This window comes from Ruditapes philippinarum, unplaced genomic scaffold, assembly GCF_026571515.1.
Source record: "Ruditapes philippinarum isolate M1 unplaced genomic scaffold, ASM2657151v2 ctg616_1_1_1_1, whole genome shotgun sequence".
NCBI lineage: Eukaryota > Metazoa > Mollusca > Bivalvia > Venerida > Veneridae > Ruditapes > Ruditapes philippinarum.
Genome location: NW_026857130.1, coordinates 41,360 through 49,603, shown reverse-complemented (window position 1 = coordinate 49,603; position 8,244 = coordinate 41,360). Strand labels below are relative to the sequence as shown.

The 8,244-nt window shown below is 33.0% G+C and overlaps 1 long non-coding RNA gene across 1 annotated transcript; it reads left to right on the top strand.

Moving 5' to 3' along the window:
• The first annotated feature begins 358 nt into the window (after positions 1-358).
• On the top strand, positions 359-2,180 carry LOC132748865 (uncharacterized). Its single transcript, XR_009628328.1, has 2 exons — positions 359-693; positions 1,621-2,180. It is a non-coding gene; the product is annotated as an uncharacterized LOC132748865 (long non-coding RNA).
• Positions 2,181-8,244: the final 6,064 nt, after the last annotated feature.

Genomic DNA, 8,244 nt, shown 5'->3' with positions numbered 1-8,244 from the left:
TGAAATATACCTAATGTGGTCCTCTACCTATGATACAGTTTGAGAGCACTGGGTCAAGGTCACCAATGCTTTTTTTACATTAGCACATACAGCCTTTTTATTGACCGAAGTCTTTCATATTTGGTAGGTTAATGATAAAAGTGGTTAAACAAGTTTGGATGAAGCTTAGGGTCACTTTGGTCGAGGTCAAGGATTCGTGTGCTCAAAATAGATTTTATACTTTTGCTTACCTTTATCTTTTGACGGATGTTTTCCATAATTGATATTGATATACCTTACATGGTCTTACTTCGGGTAGAGTTAAGGGCCACTTGGGTCAAGGTCATCTGTGCTTATATTAGATGTTTCTCCCTATATAGCCTTGATTTATTGACGAATGTATTTTCTATTTGCCAATTATGCTAAAATAGATTTTTTTTACATATTTTGAATTATTGTACTAAAGTGCAGTTTTGATGAGCATCCATCGTCACTATCGATATGTCTTGTTTTTCATAAATACATGTACATTTTTCTAAGATGATTTTTTAAATGATCTCTGCTTTCATTTAATATTATAATTGCAGACCTCGTGTAGCCGACAAAAGAGGGGGATTCAAAAGAGAGCGTCTGGGCGACAACGATCAATGATTCCCGCGACAATAAGCAATGTGCTGTACGTAGCTGATGCACATTCTAGCGGGACCTTGCAATGTATGTTTGTCCTTTCTTTGTTATGATGAAAGTGTGTATTTGTCGAAAGGTTTTGCCTTCCAACCTCATAATATTTTTGTTTCATTGCAAAGGATCTCTTTAATTAGCAAATAATGGAATTGATGTTAAACAAGTAAAGGCATGTTCATTTGAAAACTGAAGCAAGCGTTTATTCTGTATTTTGATGTTCATATCATGGGGAAAATATTATTATATGTAAAATTCAATTTTATTTCAAACTGAAAAGGCATTCTGAGACATGGCTGTTCATCGCTTTACATTTTTATGGACTAACCCTCCATTACAACTCTGCATAACGGTTTTAAAGGACGGAAAGCATTGTATTAACTAGTGTAATATACAACAGTAGTTTTTATATCCTAGTTGCTATATCGAGAGTTTTAGAAAAAAAGTATATCTGATTCTTATTTTAAACGCACTCAAATTGCATAAAACGACCTTTCAATTTTAAATGTGTCATATTTAAATGGTATGCACAGAGATGCACAGTGTTAGTTTCACGGTGCATTAGCCCTGTCTAATCACCCCATAAAAAGATCGAATTTGTACGAAAATATACCGTTGAATTTGGACTGCTACTTAAAAATGTTTGTTGATTTTCTATTGATGTACGAACAACCCAAAGGCGGAGATTCTCATGCAATTTAAATTATACTTCCGATTTCGCTACAATGAGGTTGCAGAATGTTAATTTGCTTATAAACTCATGTTGGTTGTCTGGACATCACTGGACATAAAAAATAAGAACAGGTGTCTATATGAAACACATTTAATTGACCAAAAAATGTAGCTATTTTGGGTATTGTTTTCCTTCATTGTAAATTTTTCTGTCCTTAAAGTTTTAAAAAAATTTGTATTAAACAATTTTAAGTTTTTTACAACCTTATTATTTTATCTCATTTTTAGGTATCCTTGACTTCCCCATGACAGTCATCCTTTACTGTGATAATTGCCATAACAAGGGCTGCACGAGGATAATGTATAGGTTATATACAGCGGCTATAAAACGAAGGAAATACATATACAATGAACAAAGTCAAATATTAACTGTGTAATTAATATGTAAACGTAGTTATATACTAGTATATATTTATGATATATACAAACATATACAACGGTAAACTATGTAAAATTGTTTTTTATCTAAAGTACATAAACATACAATACATATTTTCAGTATTATCTTTCATATATGTGCATTGCTTGTCGTTATTACTAAAGATAACCAGTATACGTGTGTATACACGTATTTGCTTTTGTAAAATTTAAAACATAAATTTCTACCTTTGTAGCTCATGGGCGATAACCTTAGAAATTCTTAGTAGTATTTTTTATAAATGTTTATGTATTTATTTGTTTGTTTATTTATTTTGTTTTGCTAATTTGCACAATGTGCACTTTAACTGAGAAATTGTTGCTGCAAGTTAGTGTTTCTTTAGAAAAACAATAAATATTGAGAGAAGGCATTCTTGTCATTTTTTACAAACTCCGTGACCCCTGCTTTTAAACGGACAGCAAAGTTGTATTTGAGCTGCGACCATTTGCGCCCAACGTGTGGGGGATTTAGGTGCTGCTTAACGTTCAGTAAAACTTATATGGTTCAAAAATAATATATATATATATCGGGATACATCTATGTGATATAATATCTGTATGATAATGTACCAGCAGATACCTCTATTATTTATTATATAATTTACTCTATATGTGCATCTAAGTTAGTACTTTTACTAGCTCGCCCGGCTTTCACTAACATTCTCAAACTGAGATAAATCTCAACATAAGATTGTCTCAATATTGACTGAGATTCTTACTCACCTGAGAAAAATCTCAAGTTGGCTTGAAACTGGTTAAACTGTTTCTCAACATTTGAGAATTTTCTCAACTGAGACTGAAAATAATTTATCAAGAATGAATGAATGTAGATCTACATATTTTTGTAAACAGTATTATTTTTTAGTATGATTATACTGCGTCATAATTTCATGAATTCATAAATTACAGCGCATGATGTCACCCACAATGATCAGTCAATATATTACTTAATTAATATATGAAATTTTCATATGCTTCAAAGTTTAGGTACAGAGCCTTGCTTGCTAAGAAAAATTGCTTCCGTCAGAAAAAAGCGGGGCCGCTAGACGGTGCTGTCAATATTACGTTAGTCCATCACATACACCACACTGAGACTTAGATGATTTGTACGCACGGGCTACAGAAGTACGCCTAGTTTAGCCCCTGATAAGTAGATAGTGACAGTAACAACATAAAAATACGGATATATCAATAACCGCTTATTTATGGTAAAAAACTGCTTTTATTGCTGTTATCAGGCTTTAACCACGTGAAGGTTATATATGAAATAATAATATATCGTCAACAGAAAACAGGTCTTTAAAAGTATCCTTTTTATTATTTTAAAACAAGACACCATCATTATCAGTGCATAGATGAATGAATAAATAAATCTACTTAATTTACTGAAGGTAACTTGATAAATCCTATCTATATTCGGACAATCACTTAAACAAACATTGCTTAAAACAAAATTAATCAAACATTAAACTATTAACAAAAGAAAAACACGTATGAATAACGTTAGAAGCAAAACATATTAATCAGTGAAGGCTGCGGCTATGGAGCTATCTTTTAAATTTGTATCGAAATTGCATCATTTTTGACGAACATTAACAGGAATACCATTGCACATTTGCCTACAGCAATATGCTTTTCCGGAAAATTGAGAATTCTAACATAGGGCTGGTGTGCTACATCATTCGCGAGTTTTTCAACTTTCGTAGAACATACTTTGTCCTTTTTGTGCAAGTCTTTTAATATCCTTCATGTATGTTGATGTTACATCATTTAACGTCTTGTGTATAAGTATTCCAATATAATAGTTTTTTTCGAGTTCTGAATGGAATTCAGTTTCATTCACTAAATAACTGAATGGATGGATGGTCATATATAGAATCATTCTTGCAGCACGTTTTTGTGTATTATATACCTGACTGATACATGCATGTAATCTGAGATATGGTGATGACCATTTGGGGCATTATTGTATAGAAGTTATTATAATTTAGCGATCTTTTTTTAAAGATTAATGTAAAAATAGCGGAGAGCAAGTTTAATACCAGGTCGTATTAATATGCACAAGTAATTTGGCATATAGGGTCTGCTAATCTAATTTCGCCGTGATGTATACAAGTGCAGATGAAGTGTCATTTGGACCAGTAAAGATAGTGATATTGAACTTTCAAATTATGTTTCTCATAACTTTTACAGAAAGTTCCAAAATAGAAGTGCGAAAAGATGTAGTGGAGGTACTGTTTTGTATTTTAAAGAAAGTCTAAAGCCAGGTATAGAAGTGGTTCGCACACATCATGACACTATTATTTGGTTGAAGTTAAACCGTTTGTTTTTTCATTTTGAATCTGATGTTTATATATGTGGTTTATATATTTGGTGCCAAGATTCACCAGCATATAGTGTTGTCCCTGTTGACTTGTTTGATATTTTACAAAATGATATATATGACTTTGAAAATTTAGGTTCAGTATATTTAGTTGGAGATTGGAATAGTCGCGTTGGCAATAAACATGATTTTATAACATGTGATATTTTTGATAGAAATATTGGATGATATTGATTATGTTCCCGATATACCATTAAGACGGGCCTCAATGGATAAATCCTGTAACAGTTTTGGGGTCAAGGTTCTTGATCTTTGTAAAGCAAACAATTTGCGCATTGTTAACGGTCGTCTATTTAATGATATGTCTGGTATGTACACTTTCGCAAATACAAACGGGGCGTCCGTTATCGATTATTTATTAACAAAAGAATGTTATTTTAATATATTATGTAACTTTACTATTGATTCATTCAATGAATTTAGTGACCATGCGGGGGTGTTGTTTACATTGAGGTGCAAGAAACGCATGGATGAGATTAAGGTAATAGGGGGTCATAGATTTTCCCTATATGCATATAGTAAAAACTTAAAAAATCTTCTTTTAAAGAACCGAAAGAGCTAGAGCTAAGATATTTGACATGAAATATCTTCTAGTGAGTGTCTACCAAGTTTGTTCAAATAAAAGCCCTGGGGTCAAAATTGGGGGGTCATTGATTTTCCCTATATGCATATAGTAAAAACTTAAAAAATCTTCTTTTAAAGAACCGTAAGAGCTAGAGCTTAGATATTTGACATGAAACATCTTCTAGTGAATGTCTACCAAGTTTGTTCAAATAAAAGCCCTTGGGTCAAAATTGGCCCCATCCCAGGGGGTCATTGATTTTCCCTATATGCATATAGTAAAAACTTAAAAAATCTTCTTTTAAAGAACTCAAAGAGCTAGAGCTAAGATATTTAGCATGAAACATGTTCTAATGGGTGTCTACCAAGTATGTTCAAATAAAAGCCCTGGGGTCAAAACTGGCCCTGCCCCGGGGGTCATTGATTTTCCTTATATCTGTATAGCAAAAACTTAAAAATCTTCTTTGAAAAAACCCAAATAGCTTGAGTTTAGATATTATACATGAAACATCTTTAAGTAAATATCTACAAAGTTTGTTCAAATAAAAGCCCGGGGGTCAAAACTGGCCCTGCCCCAGGGGTGTCATTGTTTTTAACTATATGTGTATAGTAAAAACTTAAAAATCTTCTTTTAAAAAACCCAATGAGCTAGAACTTAGATGTTTAGCATGAAACATCTTCTTATGGGTGTCTACCAAGTCTGTTCAAATAAAAGCCCTTGGGTAAAAATTGGCCCGGGGGGGCTATATACAGGTGAGCGACCTCAGGGCCATCATGGCCCTCTTGTTATTATTATAGTAGACAGTAGACATTTTATTTTATTCCAATAGGAATTAAAAGCCAATGAGGACATTAAACATGCACACTAACGAACAGTGTATGACATAAACATATATATAATATCAAAAAACATGATAATGCTGCTATGAACGGACTTTTATATATCATCGACTTTTGTTCTTCTATGAAAATTTACACAAAGAACTTTTAAGAAATACAACGTTTTCATTGGATTACAAATAAAGCTGGACACTTAGATCTATATTATTTATTTCAGTTTATTTCATGCTTTCCAGTGTTTTATTGTAATATATCAGATGATTATATTCTGATAAACCACTAGTGAAATTTATAAAATATAATTTTCACTGTAGCCGGACTATATCTGAATGCGGATGAATAGAAAATCAAACTACATGGAATAACAGGCAGAAATAAATGCCGTCATGCGTAAATGTTGCTTCTTTAAGAAACAGAAGTCGATGTAATCATACATCATGTTAAAAATGTAGCACAATTAGTGAAATTTAACAGACCTATGTTTCAAAATTGATGATGTGACGTCATGCTGTAATGACGTCACAAAGGAGAATGCGCGACGTTACGCGGCAAAATCAGTCAAAAAAAACAACTTAAAATCACTTAAAAAGCATGAAATAAAAAGAAAATTTATTTGTTTTACATATAAGATTGAAATATATTTCATTCGTGAACACCAGCTATTATATTTTCACTCGTGGCTACACCACTCGTGAAAATATTGCATCTGGTGTTCACTCAGTGAAATTATATTTCAATCTTACATGCAAAACAAACAAATGTCCTCTATTTCTTTATTTGAATTACAAGCTAGTAGTTGGGTATTCATCTTGTAGTTCGAACCAAATACACCAGCATACACAATATTTGAATTACAAGCTTGAAGTTGGGTATTCAGCTTGTAGTTTGGACCAAATACATCAGCATACGTTATATTTGATTCTAACACGACCCGCATTTTTCCCTATTGAACATAGAAGAACCGAAAGTGTGTGTTATTATGCAGTTTGACGTTCTATATTTAGACATGTGACGTAATCATTATACATGTGACGTAACCACTATAAAATCCGACGCGCTGACAATAAGTACGGAAACAAATCAGGCGCAATTTTGCTTGATAGCAGGTACGGCAGCAATTATTTGTTTATGTCGTGTTAGAATCGAAATAATATATCCAAATCGGTGATTTTATCGCTGGATAACATCACTGTTTGTCGTTCGGATGCGCATCATTATATCACTCGGGCTACGCCCTCGTGATATAATTCCTCGCATCCGAACTCCAAACAGTGATGTTATTGAACGATAAAATCACAGTTTGGGATATATTATTTCTTAAATAACAAGCTTGTAGTTGAATATTCAAATTGTAGTTCGGACCAAATACACCAGCATACACAATTTTGAGTTACAAGCTAGTATATAATAAAACAAGCAATTTTGCAGCTTGTTGTTCGGCTCAGATAATATAATAAGCGATATACAAGCTTGTAGTTCTGTATTCAGCTTTTAGTTCGGCCGAGATAGATCAGCATATATAATATTTAAATCACAAGCTTGTACTTCTGTATTCAACTCGTAGTTCGCCACATCTGTTTCAGCGTGCATAATATTTAAATTACAAGCTTGTCATTGAATATTCAACTTGTAGTTCGTTCAAGAGACACAAGTATGTATACTATTTAAGGTGCAAGTTTGTACATGCTTTTGTATCGCCTATAGTATAAATCTGAATGGTCAAGGTTGAGTGATTTTACCTTATATCTCCTTTTTATTAGTTCTATGATTGCCGAACCCTATCCAAAGTGTTTGATATCGCCTACTCTACAAATCTGTGAGGTTACGGTTGAGTCATATCGTTACATAATTCTTTTATTTTTATTTAAATTCTTGCCAAGCACCTTCTAAAGACTTTGTCATGGTGATTACTACAAATCTGGGTGGTTACGATTGGGTAAATTTGCCTAATAACTCTTCAATTATTAGTTCTGTGACTGCCTAATTCCAGTGTATGAAACCATTTAAATTACAAATCAGAGTGGCCACGGTTTTGCTTTGAATGAGGCAGTCACAGAACTGATAATAAAAGAGTTACAAGGCAAATGTCTGAGCTACAAGCTGAATACCCAACTACAAGCTTGTAATTCAAATGTGGCGTATGCTGATATATATGGGCTGAACTACAAGCTGAATACCCAACTACTAGCTTGTAATTCAAATATAACGTATGCTGATGTATTTGGTTCGAACTACAACCTGAATAACCAACTACAAGCTTGTAATTCAAATATTGTGTATGTTTGTGTATTTGGTCCGAACTACAAGATGAATACCCAACTACTAGCTTGTAATTCAAATATTGTGTATGCTGATGTATTTGGTCCTTACTACAAGCTGAATACCCAACTACTAGCTTGTTACTCAAACATTATGTATGCTGATGTATTTGGTCCTTACTACAAGCTGAATACCCAACTACTAGCTTGTTATTCAAATATTATATATAATGATTTATCTGGGCCGAACTACAAGATGAATACCAAACTACTAGCTTGTATTTGGCGAATTACAAGCTGAGCTACGATGTACAATGTACAAGCCAACTTCACATACATGTACCTAAAAAGACATAAGCATAAACGACCTAAAACAAATTATTTGTAACGTAC